Genomic DNA, 12799 nt, shown 5'->3' with positions numbered 1-12799 from the left:
CAGGACATTTGCAGCAGACGAGGCTTGGCCTGCCCTGACGGAGAAGGCGGAGTGGACTTGGGAGTCCTGCTGTGGCACGCCCTGACAGAGCTCTGTGTGGGAATGTGGGCGCTGGAGACAGGCGCAGGCCAGATGCACGAATGTCACAGGTGCCCAAGTCAACACAGGGTTACGGGGTACAGGGGCAACAAGCCACGGGGCTACAAGGGGTCAATGCCCCCTGAGGGGACAGAGCGGAGCTGGAGGCGCTGGGGCTGGGGCTGAGGAAGAGTCCAGCCCAGAGGGCACAGACTTGGAGACAGCATGGGGTCTGAGACCAGGAACCCAAGCTCCCATTCTCCCTCCCCCTGTTGTCTACCCACAATGACTGAGGTGCCTCAAAGTCAGCCGGGGAAGACAGAGAGTTCTGCTCAGGGGCAGCCCCGCTGTCCTTACCTTGTTGGACCCAGGGGGCAGGTCCCTGGCTGGAGTGTGTGAGCAGCAGGAGGTGGCAGAAGCGTGGGGCCCTGGCTTTTATCTGTCTGCCCAGACTGGGAGGGGCAGGAGGGTGGGGAGGAAGAAATCTTGCTGGATCCTCTCTTGCCCGAGCAGGGAGGAGGACTCTGCCCTCTTCCCCCCATGACCCAGAGTCTCTGCAAGCCAGGACGGCAGAAGCAGCCAGCAGCGTGGCTGGGAGCAACCACAGGAGGGCCCGGGACAGTGCCTACGGCCGCTCACGGCAGCTGAGCCAGCGCCAGCGAGGGGAGAGAGTCCTGCCAGGGCGGGCGCCGTGGCTGTCTTCCCGTTCTCATCATCACAGAGACACTGACCAAGAGGATATGACCAGGCCCCACACTCACAAAAGAGGCCAAGCCAGAAGTCGAACGACCATGTGTCGGCGCCCTGGCTGAAGTGCAGTGAGGAAGGACTCGCAAAGAAACAAGAAAATGCCTCTTCTCACACAGCTCAGGTAAAAGGTCAAAGACACACAGGGCTTGAAATCCTGACAACTCTACCAAGTTGTAGGAGGCTCGGGCTGCCATCCCAAAACGCACATTCCCACACGCCTCTCCAACACGGCAGCCCTGGACTCAGCCCACAGGGTGACAGCCCTGGACTCAGCCCACAGGGTGACAGCCCAGGCCCCTTGCGGCGGGGTGGGGCTCAGGGGGAGTCTTCAAAAGAAAAGCCCAGGTGTGCCCTTCTTGACTTTCCTGCCTGGAATGCAGATGAAACAGCCGGGGCAAGGCAGCCACCTTGAGACCAGCGAGCCACAGCTAGGACAGAAGCCGGGGCCGGAGCATGATGTCGGAGGAGGCCAGGGTCTCTGCGGCATGGCAGGGAAGTGGCTGCCACCCTGACCGCCTGATTGCTAACAGGAGGAAGACGGATCTGCTGTTCGTGAAAGTGCTTGCAAAGGCAGAGCCTGCTCCTCACGGGTGCGGACCTGGGGAGCTGTGTGATAAGCAGCAGGTATTTGTTGGTCTTAGTCCCTGGTTCCTGACACAAAGCTCATAAATTCCTTGTAATTTCCTGAGTGGGAATGGTGACAGGAGCATCTTTTGTTCTATTTGGTTCTTGTACAAAGTTCTTAAAACCTTACATTTTCCTGGCTCGGCGCGATGGCTCACGCCTGTAATCCCAGCACTTAGGGAGGCCGAGGTGGGCAGATCACGAGGTCAGGAGATTGAGATCATCCTGGCTAACACGGTGAAACCCCGTCTCTGCTAAAAAAAAAAAAAAAAAAGACAAAAAAATTAGCCAGGCGTGCTGGCGGGCGCCTATAGTCCCAGCTACTCGGGAGGCTGAGGCAGAATGGCATGAACCCAGGAGGTGGAGATTGCAGTGAGCTGAGATCACGCCACTGCACTCCAGCCTGGGCAACAGAGCGAGACTCCGTTTCAAAAAAAAAACAAAAAAAACACCTTACATTTCCTACGGGATGGGAGCATCTACTGTTACTCCTAACAAGCCCTTTCAATCCCACCTGAGTGACAGGAGACTTGCGGGGCCCTCAACAGCACTCCCCAGCCCCCTGCCGTCCTCCAGGAAGGACAGGGGCTGGAGACCAGGCTCCCTCAAAACTCTTGTACAATGGACTTCAGGGTGGTGAACTCACCCACATGCTGGGAGGCCCGTGCACCCCAGCTCCCCAGGGACAGAAGCCCCGGTACCCAGGATCCCCCAGGCCTCACTCTGTACCCCTTTCACCCTGGCTGTCCATCGGATCCTTCGTAACACCCTCTACCAGAAACCAGCAGACACAGCTGGTGTTTCCCTGAGTTCTGTGAGCTGTCCTGGCAAATGTTCAAACTCGAGGGCATCATGGGAACCCCAGCTTCCAGCCAGTTGGGTCATGGGTCACAACCTGGGATTGGCATCTGACAGGGGGGCAGTCTTGTGGGACTGGGCCCTGGCCCTGGGGGATCTGACGCGTCAGAACTCAATGGAATTGGAGGGCGCCTGGGTGGGTGCCCTGGAGCACTGCTTGTGGGGAAACATCCACGCATCTCACGGCAGAAGTGTTCTGTGTTGAGTATGAGAGTGCAGTAGGGAGAAAATCTTTTTTTCCTTTTCACAGGGGACAAACTAACGAGTATTAAACTATAGATCCTGACATCAGTGCAGGCTGCTTCCCGAGGCATTGCCTGGTCCCCGAGTGCATGAATCTGGAGGTACATGGAGTGCCCCCCAGACAGCGACTCCCCCCACCCCCTACTTCATGCCAGTGTCCCTTCCTGCAGCACAAGGAGCCCTGGACACTGGTGGTGTGCTGGTGGGCACAGGTCCCCGAGGCTGCGAGCCTCATGGCATGCCCGGCCTGGATTCCATCCCCCTCTAGGAAAGAACCCAGTGCTCTCTGGGTTTGTTCTCCTTGTGCCAGCGCAGACACCTGCAGCTGGTTTTCTTTGGGAAGGACACTCTTCACAAAGTCTAAAAACCCTGTGTGAGCGTGGGGAGAAAGAAACAGGGACTCCTGACACAGAACAGACGCTCGCACTCCAGAGCCCGCCCCATTGGGGACAGGCGCCCCATGCCCAGACCCCAGGCCGGCTCTGCCACCACCACTGGGCAGCCAGTCACATCACACAGCGAAAAAACGCAGCCAATCCTCATGGCAGCCCCTATGCTGACGGAGTGCCCTGCCTGGCATGTGGCTCCTGAGCCGCAGTCCCTGAGCTGGGAGACCCCATGCAAGCCCAGAGCACACTGTTGTTTCCCACAGAGCAGGTGGCTCCAGCCCAGCCTTCAGCCTTTGGTCACAGATCACAGCCTGTGCCGGGGGGGGGGACCCAGGCCCAGCGTCTCTGTGCCCCCTGCCATGCAGGCCTCTCTTCCAGGGACACAGAGACACTCTCCTCCACGCGCTGCCTGCCTTGAGGGTGGGGTTAAGGAGGGTCACAAGCCGGCAGCCTCCTTCGAGGAATGAAGCAGGTCCCTGCCTGGCTCGGCCCAGCGTCCTGGGGGCTGCACTCCTTCGCACGCACGCTTCCCCCCACGCTTCCTGTTTGCTGATGTGTTCACCATCCTCGCCTCGCCACCCCCACAAGAACAGGAGCCTCCTCCGTCACATCCACTCCTCGTCCCCAGGCTGAGAAGGGCCCTGATAAATGCATCACACACGTGCTCTGTGCGACTCCCCCACAAGCCTGGGCCTCCACATGCACCAAGGGCCCCGGGTGACTCATCCCCGTCCCCAGGTGACTTCCAAAAAAGGAAACCTTTTCCATTAAAAAAATCTCCCCCAAATAAGGAAGCCCACATTCTCACAACAATCTATCGAGTATTTGCTAAACCTTCACAAAAACGGCATCGAGAAACAGAGAAATCAGGAAAAGAATGTCCCAACACTCATATTGACGGTGACCCCCAGGGAGCTGTGCAATGTCCTCTCCACACTCACCCCACACCTTGGTGGGGGAGACAGGCCCGCCGTCCCCAGACACCCAGCTTGGGGTGGGAGGCTGTCAGGAGGTTAGTATCGTGTTAAAAAAGTAATTAACGCTTTATCCCTGGAGGGAAAAAAAAAAAAGAGCTCAGAGAATCAACAGTGTGGAGCTAATTACTGATTAACAAAAGAACCACCACCAACCCCGGCTTTTGATTGCGGACCCAGCGAAGTGACTGTCAAAGGCACCACAAAACTAACAAGCGCTCCAGGGCTGCTCATCACCTGGTGCAGCCCAGAGTCTCACCCGCAGGAAATTCTTTCCTTCTGTCCCCACGTTCAACACTCAACACAGAATGCTCTGCTCACCAAAACGGGTGGGGATTTCAGCATCAGAAAATCCCATGGCGCCAGGGCTCGCCCTGGAGACTGCCCCACTTGTGACCTGTGCTCCTGACCACCGGGTCAGGATGCTGATCCTAGCTTGTGACCTGTGCTCCTGACCACCCGGCTAAGCTGGGGCTCCCACGGTGCCCTCCTTGAGTTTGGTCATTTGCTAGGACGGCTCACAGAACTCTGGGAAACACCGTCTACTGGTTTATTATAAAGGGTGTTACGAAGGATCCGCATGGACAGCTGGGCGGAGAGGAGCACAGGGCGAGGCCTGGGGTGTCCAGGGCACAGGAGCGTCCAGTGCTTCTGACCGACCAGCTACATGGTGGGTTTCCAATGACTCCCCCTCAGGTTCAATTAATTTGCCAGAGCAGCTCACAGAACTCAGGGAGACACATTTACTGTTTTGTTTTGTTTTTTTTTTTTGAGGCAGAGTCTTGCTCTGTTGCCCAGGCTGGAATGCAGTGGCCCGATCTCGGCTCACTGCAAGCTCCGCCTCCAGGGTTCACGCCATTCTCCTGCCTCAGCCTCCTGAGTAGCTGGAACTACAGGTGCCCGCCACCACGCCCGGCTAAGTTTTTGTATTTTTAGTAGATATGGGGTTTCACCGTGGTCTTGATCTCCTGACCTCGTGATCTGCCCGCCTCAGCCTCCCAAAGTGCTGGGATTACAGGCGTGAGCCACCGCGCCTGGCCTCATTTACTGGTTTTTATAAAGGATGTTACAAAAGATACAGATGAAGAGATGCACACGGTGAGGTATGGGGCAGGGAGCTCGGAGCTGCTGTACCCTCCCCAGGGCTCCACCCTCCAGGAACCTCCCCGTGCTCAGCAGCCTGCAAGCCCCCAAACGCTGTCGTTGAGGGAGTCTGTGGAGGCCTCATTACACAGGCACGATCGAGCAGATCACGGGCCACTGGTGATCCACTCCACCTCTGCGGGCTCCCTCCCCTCCTCAGAGGTCCACGGTGGAGTCCCAACCTCTAATTACATGGTCGGTTGCCCTGGCAACCAGTCCCCCAGGAGGCTGTCCTGGAGCCCCAGCCACAGTCACCTCATTAGCAAACAAAAAGACACTCAGCACTAAAGGTTGTAGGAGCTGTGTGCCCAGAGCCAGGGCCAGAGACCAAAGTATGTTTCTGATTACATCACACTATCACACTTAGCAAGCATCACCTGCCCAGCTGCGCTGTCTCCTCTCAGCCCTGAGTCACACTCACACACACATTCAACACTCACACGCACACACACACATTCTCACACTGACACATTCACGCTTTACACACACCCTTACACACACACACTCACTCACAATCTCTCACACTCATACACACACACAGGGCTGAAGACATGATGAGTGTCCCAGCATGCAGTGGGGGAAGAAATGGACTAACAAGACACAGCCTCACACTCTGGGAGGGGTGCGGACGTGGTCACACCCCCGCCTGCAGTGCACTCCTGTCCCTTCTCCAAGCTTCAGGTGACAACCAGGATCCTGTCTGGAGACCCCCCGCGGACTCCAAGCATGGAGATGCAGACCGCCCACATGGCACCCACACACCAGGAAAGCCGGTTTGAAAACACCATGGAACCAAAGTCCCGGCTCCAAGATCTTTACACTATTTGGGAAGAAAACAGAGACACCCATGCTTGCGTCACCAGTACGTGTACTAAAACCGGAACGAGGCAGAGAAGATTAGCGTGGCCCCTGCAGAAGGACGACATGCAAATTCGTGAAGCATTCCATATTTTTTGCTGGCATGGATGTGGTGAACAGGGAACACCTCTACACTGCTGGTGGGAATGTAAACTAGTACAACCACTGTGGAAACAGCATGGAGATTCCTTAAAGAACTAAAAGTAGATCCACCATTCGATCCAGCAATCCCACTCCTGGGTATCTACCAGAGGAAAAGAAGCCATGAGTGGAAAAAGACGCATGTTTGCAGCAAGATGATTTGCAATTGCAAGGATACAGAACCAACCTAAAGCATCCACGGACCAAAGAGTGAATAAAGAACACGTGGTCCATATACACCATGGGATACTACTCAGCCATCAAAAGGGACAAAATAATGTCTCACAGCAACTTGGATGGAGCTGGAGGCCATTATTCTAAGTGAAGAAACTCAGGAATGGAAAACCAAAAACTGTTCTCACTTATAAGTGGGAGCTAAGCTATGAGAACGCAAAAACATAGAGTGATATAATTGACAGGGAAATTGGGAAGGGGGTGAGGGATAGAGACTCTATATTGGGTCCAGTGTACACTGCTCGGGTGACAGGTGCACTAACATCTCAGAATTCGCCACTAAAGAACCTGTCCGCATAACCAAAATCCACCTGTACCTCACACACTAGTGAAGTTTAAAAAAAAAGAAAATAGAGACACCAGTAAACTTTTGTGACGTCAAGCATGCATCCTAACATTTAAGGACGACACTCCAAGAATATAAATGATGGACAGACATGTGACTTCTGCAGTAGGAGAAACAGGAAATAAAAACAAACTTCACCCAGTCTCAGAGCAGGCAGGAAAGTGAAGGAAAAGAATGTTAAGTAATAATGATGGTGACGGTAAAGTAGAAAGTTAAGACAAAAAAAGAAAAAAAAAGTTAAATACATAAGTAATCACAAGTATAAACAGCATTTAAAAATGTAGCTGTCAGCCGGCAGGGGTAGCTCACATCTGTAAGCCCAGCACTTTGGGAGGCTGAGGCATGCAGATGGCTTGAGGCCAGGAGTTCAAGGCCAGCCTGGCTAACATGGTGAAACCCCATCTCTACTAAAAATAGAAAAATTAGCTGGGCATGGTGGCGCACGCCTGTAATTCCAGCTACTCAGGAGGAGAATCACTGGAACCCGGGAGACGGAGGTTGCAGTGAGCCAAGATCGTACCACTGCACTTCAGCCTGGGTGGCAGAGCAAGAGTCAGTCTCAAAAAAAAAAAATCCAGCAGTCTGCCAGATTGCTAGATTTACAGAGACACACAAAGCTAAAATGTAACCAAGTGTCCCCCATTTTTCTGTTTCTAAATTATTTTTATCTCTTCTCTTGTCTCCATTTCCCCCTGTTCCCCACTTCCTACATAGCCCTTTAGAAATGCAATTATACCCTTTTCCCTTCCATTCACTGGACACTGCCGATGGGGCAAGCTCACCTAACCATGTGCTCAGGAGTTCCAGGGGAACCCTCAGCCACCAGGTGGCTACCTCTAGAGACAACAATTGATCCACACCCAAAGAGCTGTTACGAACTAACTCTCTCCACCTGGAAAGTTCTGGCCACCTACAACACCCACAACCGCCGCAACCCCCACAACCTCCACAACTCCACAACCCAACACCCACAACTCCCAAAACACCCACAACCCCCACAACACCCACAACACAACACCCACAACTCCCAAAACACCCACAACCCCCACAACACCCACAACCCCATGACCCCAACACCCATAACAACACCCCCAACACCCACACCCCCTACAACCCCCACAACACCCATAACACGACACCCACACCACCCACACCCCCTACAACCCCAACCCCCTACACCCCAACTCCCCACAACACCCACAACCCCTAAAACACAACACCCGCAACTCCTACAACCCCCACAACACCCACAACCCCCACAACACAACCCCCACAATACCCACAATACCCACAACACCCCAACACAGTTCTGCCCGTGAAGATGCCAACTCGACCACCCGGTAGATAAGGCAGCGAAACGAGTTATGCGGACCCCCACCTGCCAGCCTCCTCCCCTGTGTGCCACACATCCCCCCGCCTTTAAAAGTGCCCACTTTCTGCTCCAAAAGCGAAGTGGTACCCTCACTTTACCTCTTCCCCTAAGCTAGCTTTAGAATAAAGTCACTTTCTTTATACCCGACCTGCTCTTGTTAATTGGACTCTGCCAGCAGCAAGCGACTAAACCTGTGTTTTGGTCACAGAAACTGTGAAACTGTGTCACACAGAGGCAGAACTTAAAGGCAGAGAGGACACACAGACGGACACCAACGTGGAGATGACTGGGGTGGGAGCGTAAAGCTGCACTCTATAAAACACCTGCAACCAGACGGCAGACCTGAGGGCCTGGAGGGCCCAGCAGAGACCCGGAGGGAGGGTTGGGCCGCGGCAGCGCAGGGCAGCGGAAGGAGGAGCAGCGGGACCGCGCCGGCAACAGGCTCACAGCACCCAGAGCGGCGGATGTGCCCTGGATGGAGGTGACGGGCGAGAAGGCTGACAGCGGTACAGTGTGTGGGGGGTGGGGGTGGGGGTGCTTACCGTGTGCTTTGAGGACAACCCAGCAAATGGGGGTGTGGGGCAGGCCAGGGCAGAGTGGGCCCCCCTCACTTGCCCGCAGGGTGCCTGGGAGTGGGGAGAGGAAACAGCTTGGCTCTGGGACAGGAGCGAGGGGCCACAGGCTCTGCCACTGTCACTGTTCCCAGAGAAGCAACAGATGTTACCCAAAAAGGAGCAGCCTGAGGATCTTAGATACAGAAACGAGCACGAGGCGGCCACGAACAAGACTCCAACTTCCCGACTATCCGTTCAACAACACCAAAAACTCGACCGAAGTGAAACAAAAACCCAGAGAGGCAAGAGCAGAAACCACGCATGGGAAGATGCAGGCGTCTGTGCTGTGTGCGCGAACGTGCATGGATTTTATCTGCAACTCCCTAAAATACACAAAATGACCACAGCCCTGGTCCAAACACACCAATCATATCTACCGATACAAAAAGCCTCCAATCACCTACTAAAACGACAACATTCACACTGGCTTAACACAAACCCCAACTCTGCAGATAGACGAGAAAGACCTAAAACAGAGAAATTCAGCAGAGTTAAAAATACATGAAATAAATATATACTGGAAAAATGCAAAAAAAAAAGGGTTCAATATCTTGATATTAGACAATAAAATATCAGGCCAAATGAAATAAATGAGACATCAGGAATATAACGCTAAAACTAAAATTCTTAGAGCAGATATAGTCATTCGATATGTTCGTACCAAATAACCCAACACACTTCATTCAGCAGAAATTCTGGGGATGCTACAGAAACCCATCTCAGCATGTGAAGGCAGGAGACGTGCGTGTCCCTTCCAACCGGAGACAGAACACGCAGGCAAGAAATAAGCACACAAGGCTGTCAGACACATAAACAACAAAATTAAAGAAGCAGCGCATAAGGAGAAAGAGGCAATTCTGTACTTGGTAAGAGAGAACACACCTTTCTTTTTTCAGTATCCCATGGAAACATTCATAAACAGCACCCATATATTAATCAGCAAAGAAATTTTCAACCAATACAAAGTAATAATTAAAATACAAACAATATTCCCTAGAAATTAGTAACAAAATCAGAAAACAGGGTTTTCTACATTGAAATTTAAACATTATCTTCTTAGATATTCCTCTTAAAGGGAAAATAGAAGTAAAAACTGAAGAATTTTTAGAAACCATATTAATAAAACTAAAGCAGTGCTTTAGAGGAAAATTTAACCCCATTGATTACTTTAAATCTTTAGAAATGAAAGCAAGACAGTAAGAGAATGAAGCCTCCAACTTAAAAAGTTGAAAATTACAAAGTAACTGAAGGAATTAATAAACATAAAAGCAAAAAAAAATTTTTTTTAATCTTAATAGCTAAATTGAAATTTTTTTTAAATCAACAAAACAGTAAGCTACTTATAGCAGTTTTAAAAAAAGCTAATCAAGGCCCAGCACAGTGGCTCATGCCTGTAATCCCAGCACTCTGGGAGACCAACGCGGGTGGATCACTTGAGGTCAGGAGTTCAAGAGCAGCCTGGCCAACATGGCGAAACCCCGTCTGTACTAAAAATACAAAAATTAGCCAGGCGTGGTGGTGCATGCCTGTAATCCCAGCTACTCAGGAGGCTGAGGCAGGAGAATCGCTTGAATCTGGGAGGCGGAGGTTACAGTGACCCGAGATCGCACCACTGCACTCCAGCCTGGGCAACAGAACCAGACTGTTGCAAAAACAAAAAAAAAAGCTAATCAAGAAAATGGAGAATAAAAATATACAAAATAAGAAAATGGGGCGGGGGGGCAGGTGCAGTGGCTCATGCCTGTAATCCCAGCACTTTGGGAAGTTGAGGAGGGCGTACTGCTTGAGCTCAGGAGTTTGAGACCAGCCTGGCCAACATGGTGAAATCCCATCTCTACTAAAAATACAAAAATTAGCCGGGCATGGTGGCGCGCACCTGTAATCCCAGCTACTCGGGAGGCTGAGGCAGGAGAATTACTTGAACTTGGAGGTTGCAGTGAGCCAAGACTGCATCACTGCACTCCAGCCTGGGTGACAGAGGAAGACTCCATCTCAAAAAAACAAAAGAGGAAATAATCATCAAAATAAAATACATTTTTTAAAAACTCACAGAAATAATTGCATATCTCTATGCAAATAAATTTTAAAATCTAGATAAAATGGATAATTTACTAGGAGAAAAATTAATTATAGTGTGGCCATGGAAAAGATAGTTTAAACAGAACTATCTTTATAGAATTCTATAGAATTAAGAAAGACCTGTTTTTACAGAATTAAAATATCTGAGTACTGGGCACGGTGGCTCAGGCCTGTGATAACAGTGCTTTGGGAGGCCGAGCTGTGAGGATCACTTGAGACCAGGAGTTCGAAACCAGCCTGGGCAACATGCAAAGACCCCCAACCCTACAACAAATTTAAAAATTAGTTGGGCGTGGTGGGGCACACCAGCCACTTGGGAGGCTGAGGCAGGAGGACTGCTTGAGCCCAAGAGTTCGAGGCTGCAGTGAGCCAAGATCGCACCACTGCACTCCAGCCTGGGCAAGAGATTGAGACTTCAGCTCTAAAAACAAAACAAAACAAAACAAAACAAAAAAAACCTCTACATGGAATCTCATATTTTAAAAATTTTTCAATAAAAATAATTAAAATATCTATTAAACAGTTTTTTAAAATTTACCCCTAACAAAAGTACCAAAGGCAGATGATTCCACAAGCGAATTCTACAAATCCTATAAGAATAGACTATTTTAACATTAATTAAACTTTCCCAGAACATAAAGAAGGAAGACGTCCCAATCCCTTTACTGAAGCAACACTGACATAAAATTCACAAGGAGAAAGAGTGCAGAGGGAAGGGAAGAAGGAAATTTGTCTAAATCACCGTCTCAAATCATGGCGTAAGGACCCCAGGGGGCCCCAGGCCTCGCAGGCAGGGGGGTTCCAACAGCCTTCTTCATGAGCGCATAGCCTTGTGCAGCATAATTTTCTTTATGAGCCTCAACCACGACACAGCGCAACAGGCTGCCTGCAGAGGCAGAGAGACGTCAGCCGTGGCCTCTGAGGTCAGACATCAAAGAGACTGATAAAAATAGAAAACAGGGCCACTGTCCTTGCTAATTTTGGAAACTGGGTTTTCCTTACAAAAGCTGGTTTATCCCAGGACACAGGAAAAAAAATACTTTTTTATATGCATTGGACTTTGAAATGAATTATTAAATATTTTTAAATGTTCTCACTGTTAATTTCTTACCTAGTGTATATCAACACCATATTAGAGGTCTCTCAACCTCAGTACTCCTGGCATTTTGGATGGGATAACTCTGCTGCGGGGCCGGCTGTGCCCTGTGGGATTCAGCAGCCTCCCTGGTCTCTGTGCATTTGATGCAGGAGTGACTGTCTCTCAGCAGCTGCCAACCAAAAACATCTCCTGCCATTGCCAAATGTCTGCCAAGGGACAAAGGGAGTCACCCCAGTTAAGGACCACAATAGCTGCAACTCAAAAGCAAAATCTCTTTGGGGTCCTCAATAATTTTTTTTTGAGACAAGGTCTCACTCTGTCACCCAGGCTGGGGTGCAGTGGGGTGATCTCAACTCACTGCAACCTCCACCTTTGGGGCTCAGGTGATCCTCCCATCTCAGCCTCCCAAGTAGCTGGTACTAGAGGCGTGCACCACCATGCCTGGCTAATTTTTGTATTTTTTTATAGAGGCGGGGTTTCACCATGTTGCCCAGGCTGGTCTCAAACTTCTGAGCTCACCTCGGCCTCCCAAAGTGCTGGGATTATAGGCATGAGCCACCACACCAGGCCCTCAGTAATTTTTTAAGAGTGTAAACTGCCCATAGGTTTGAGAACCACTGCTCTTCATATGACTATGAATGCAAAAATTTCTTTAAAATTTAGCAAACAGGGCTAACAGCACATTAAAAAGTCAAAACATACATGATGACCATGTGGATCTGTTTCATGAATGCAAGGATGGTTTGCTATGAGGAAATTGACTAACAAAGTTCATCTGATTCCTTAACAAGAAGGCTTGACAGGCAGCACAACAAAATTCAACCCTGCTTCCCAATAAAAACACTCAGTAAAGCAGGGGCCAGTACTAAATATTACACGTCCTCAATGTCTGCCTCCCCAAGGAGAACACACTCACTGAACTTCCAGTGAGGTGCTCATTCACAGGCCACAGTCAGCATTTCACTCGCTGGGCAAACACCGGAGGCACCGCAGCAAC

The 12799-nt window shown here is 50.8% G+C and overlaps 1 protein-coding gene and 1 non-coding gene across 6 annotated transcripts in view; one reads left to right on the top strand and one right to left on the bottom strand.

The window, feature by feature from the left end:
• The window catches only part of AGPAT3 (1-acylglycerol-3-phosphate O-acyltransferase 3), a 121716-nt gene that overhangs the window by 61277 nt on the left and 47640 nt on the right, over window positions 1-12799 (bottom strand). The window contains exon 1 of one of the 5 annotated variants that reach the window (XM_031005129.3): window positions 436-490. The exons of the other annotated variants lie outside the window; for them this stretch is intronic. The gene's annotated coding sequence lies outside the window, so the exon portion shown is untranslated. Of the gene's footprint in view, window positions 1-435; window positions 491-12799 lie in introns of those variants that run through there. 5 annotated transcript variants of the gene reach the window in all.
• On the top strand, window positions 5907-6013 carry LOC115931876 (U6 spliceosomal RNA). The gene has a single exon (XR_004068303.2). It is a non-coding gene; the product is annotated as a U6 spliceosomal RNA (small nuclear RNA).

Source organism: Gorilla gorilla, chromosome 22 (assembly GCF_029281585.2).
Source record: "Gorilla gorilla gorilla isolate KB3781 chromosome 22, NHGRI_mGorGor1-v2.1_pri, whole genome shotgun sequence".
NCBI classification, from domain to species: Eukaryota; Metazoa; Chordata; class Mammalia; order Primates; family Hominidae; genus Gorilla; species Gorilla gorilla.
Note: the sequence above shows the minus strand (reverse complement) of the source record. Positions and strands in the feature narration are given on the sequence as shown.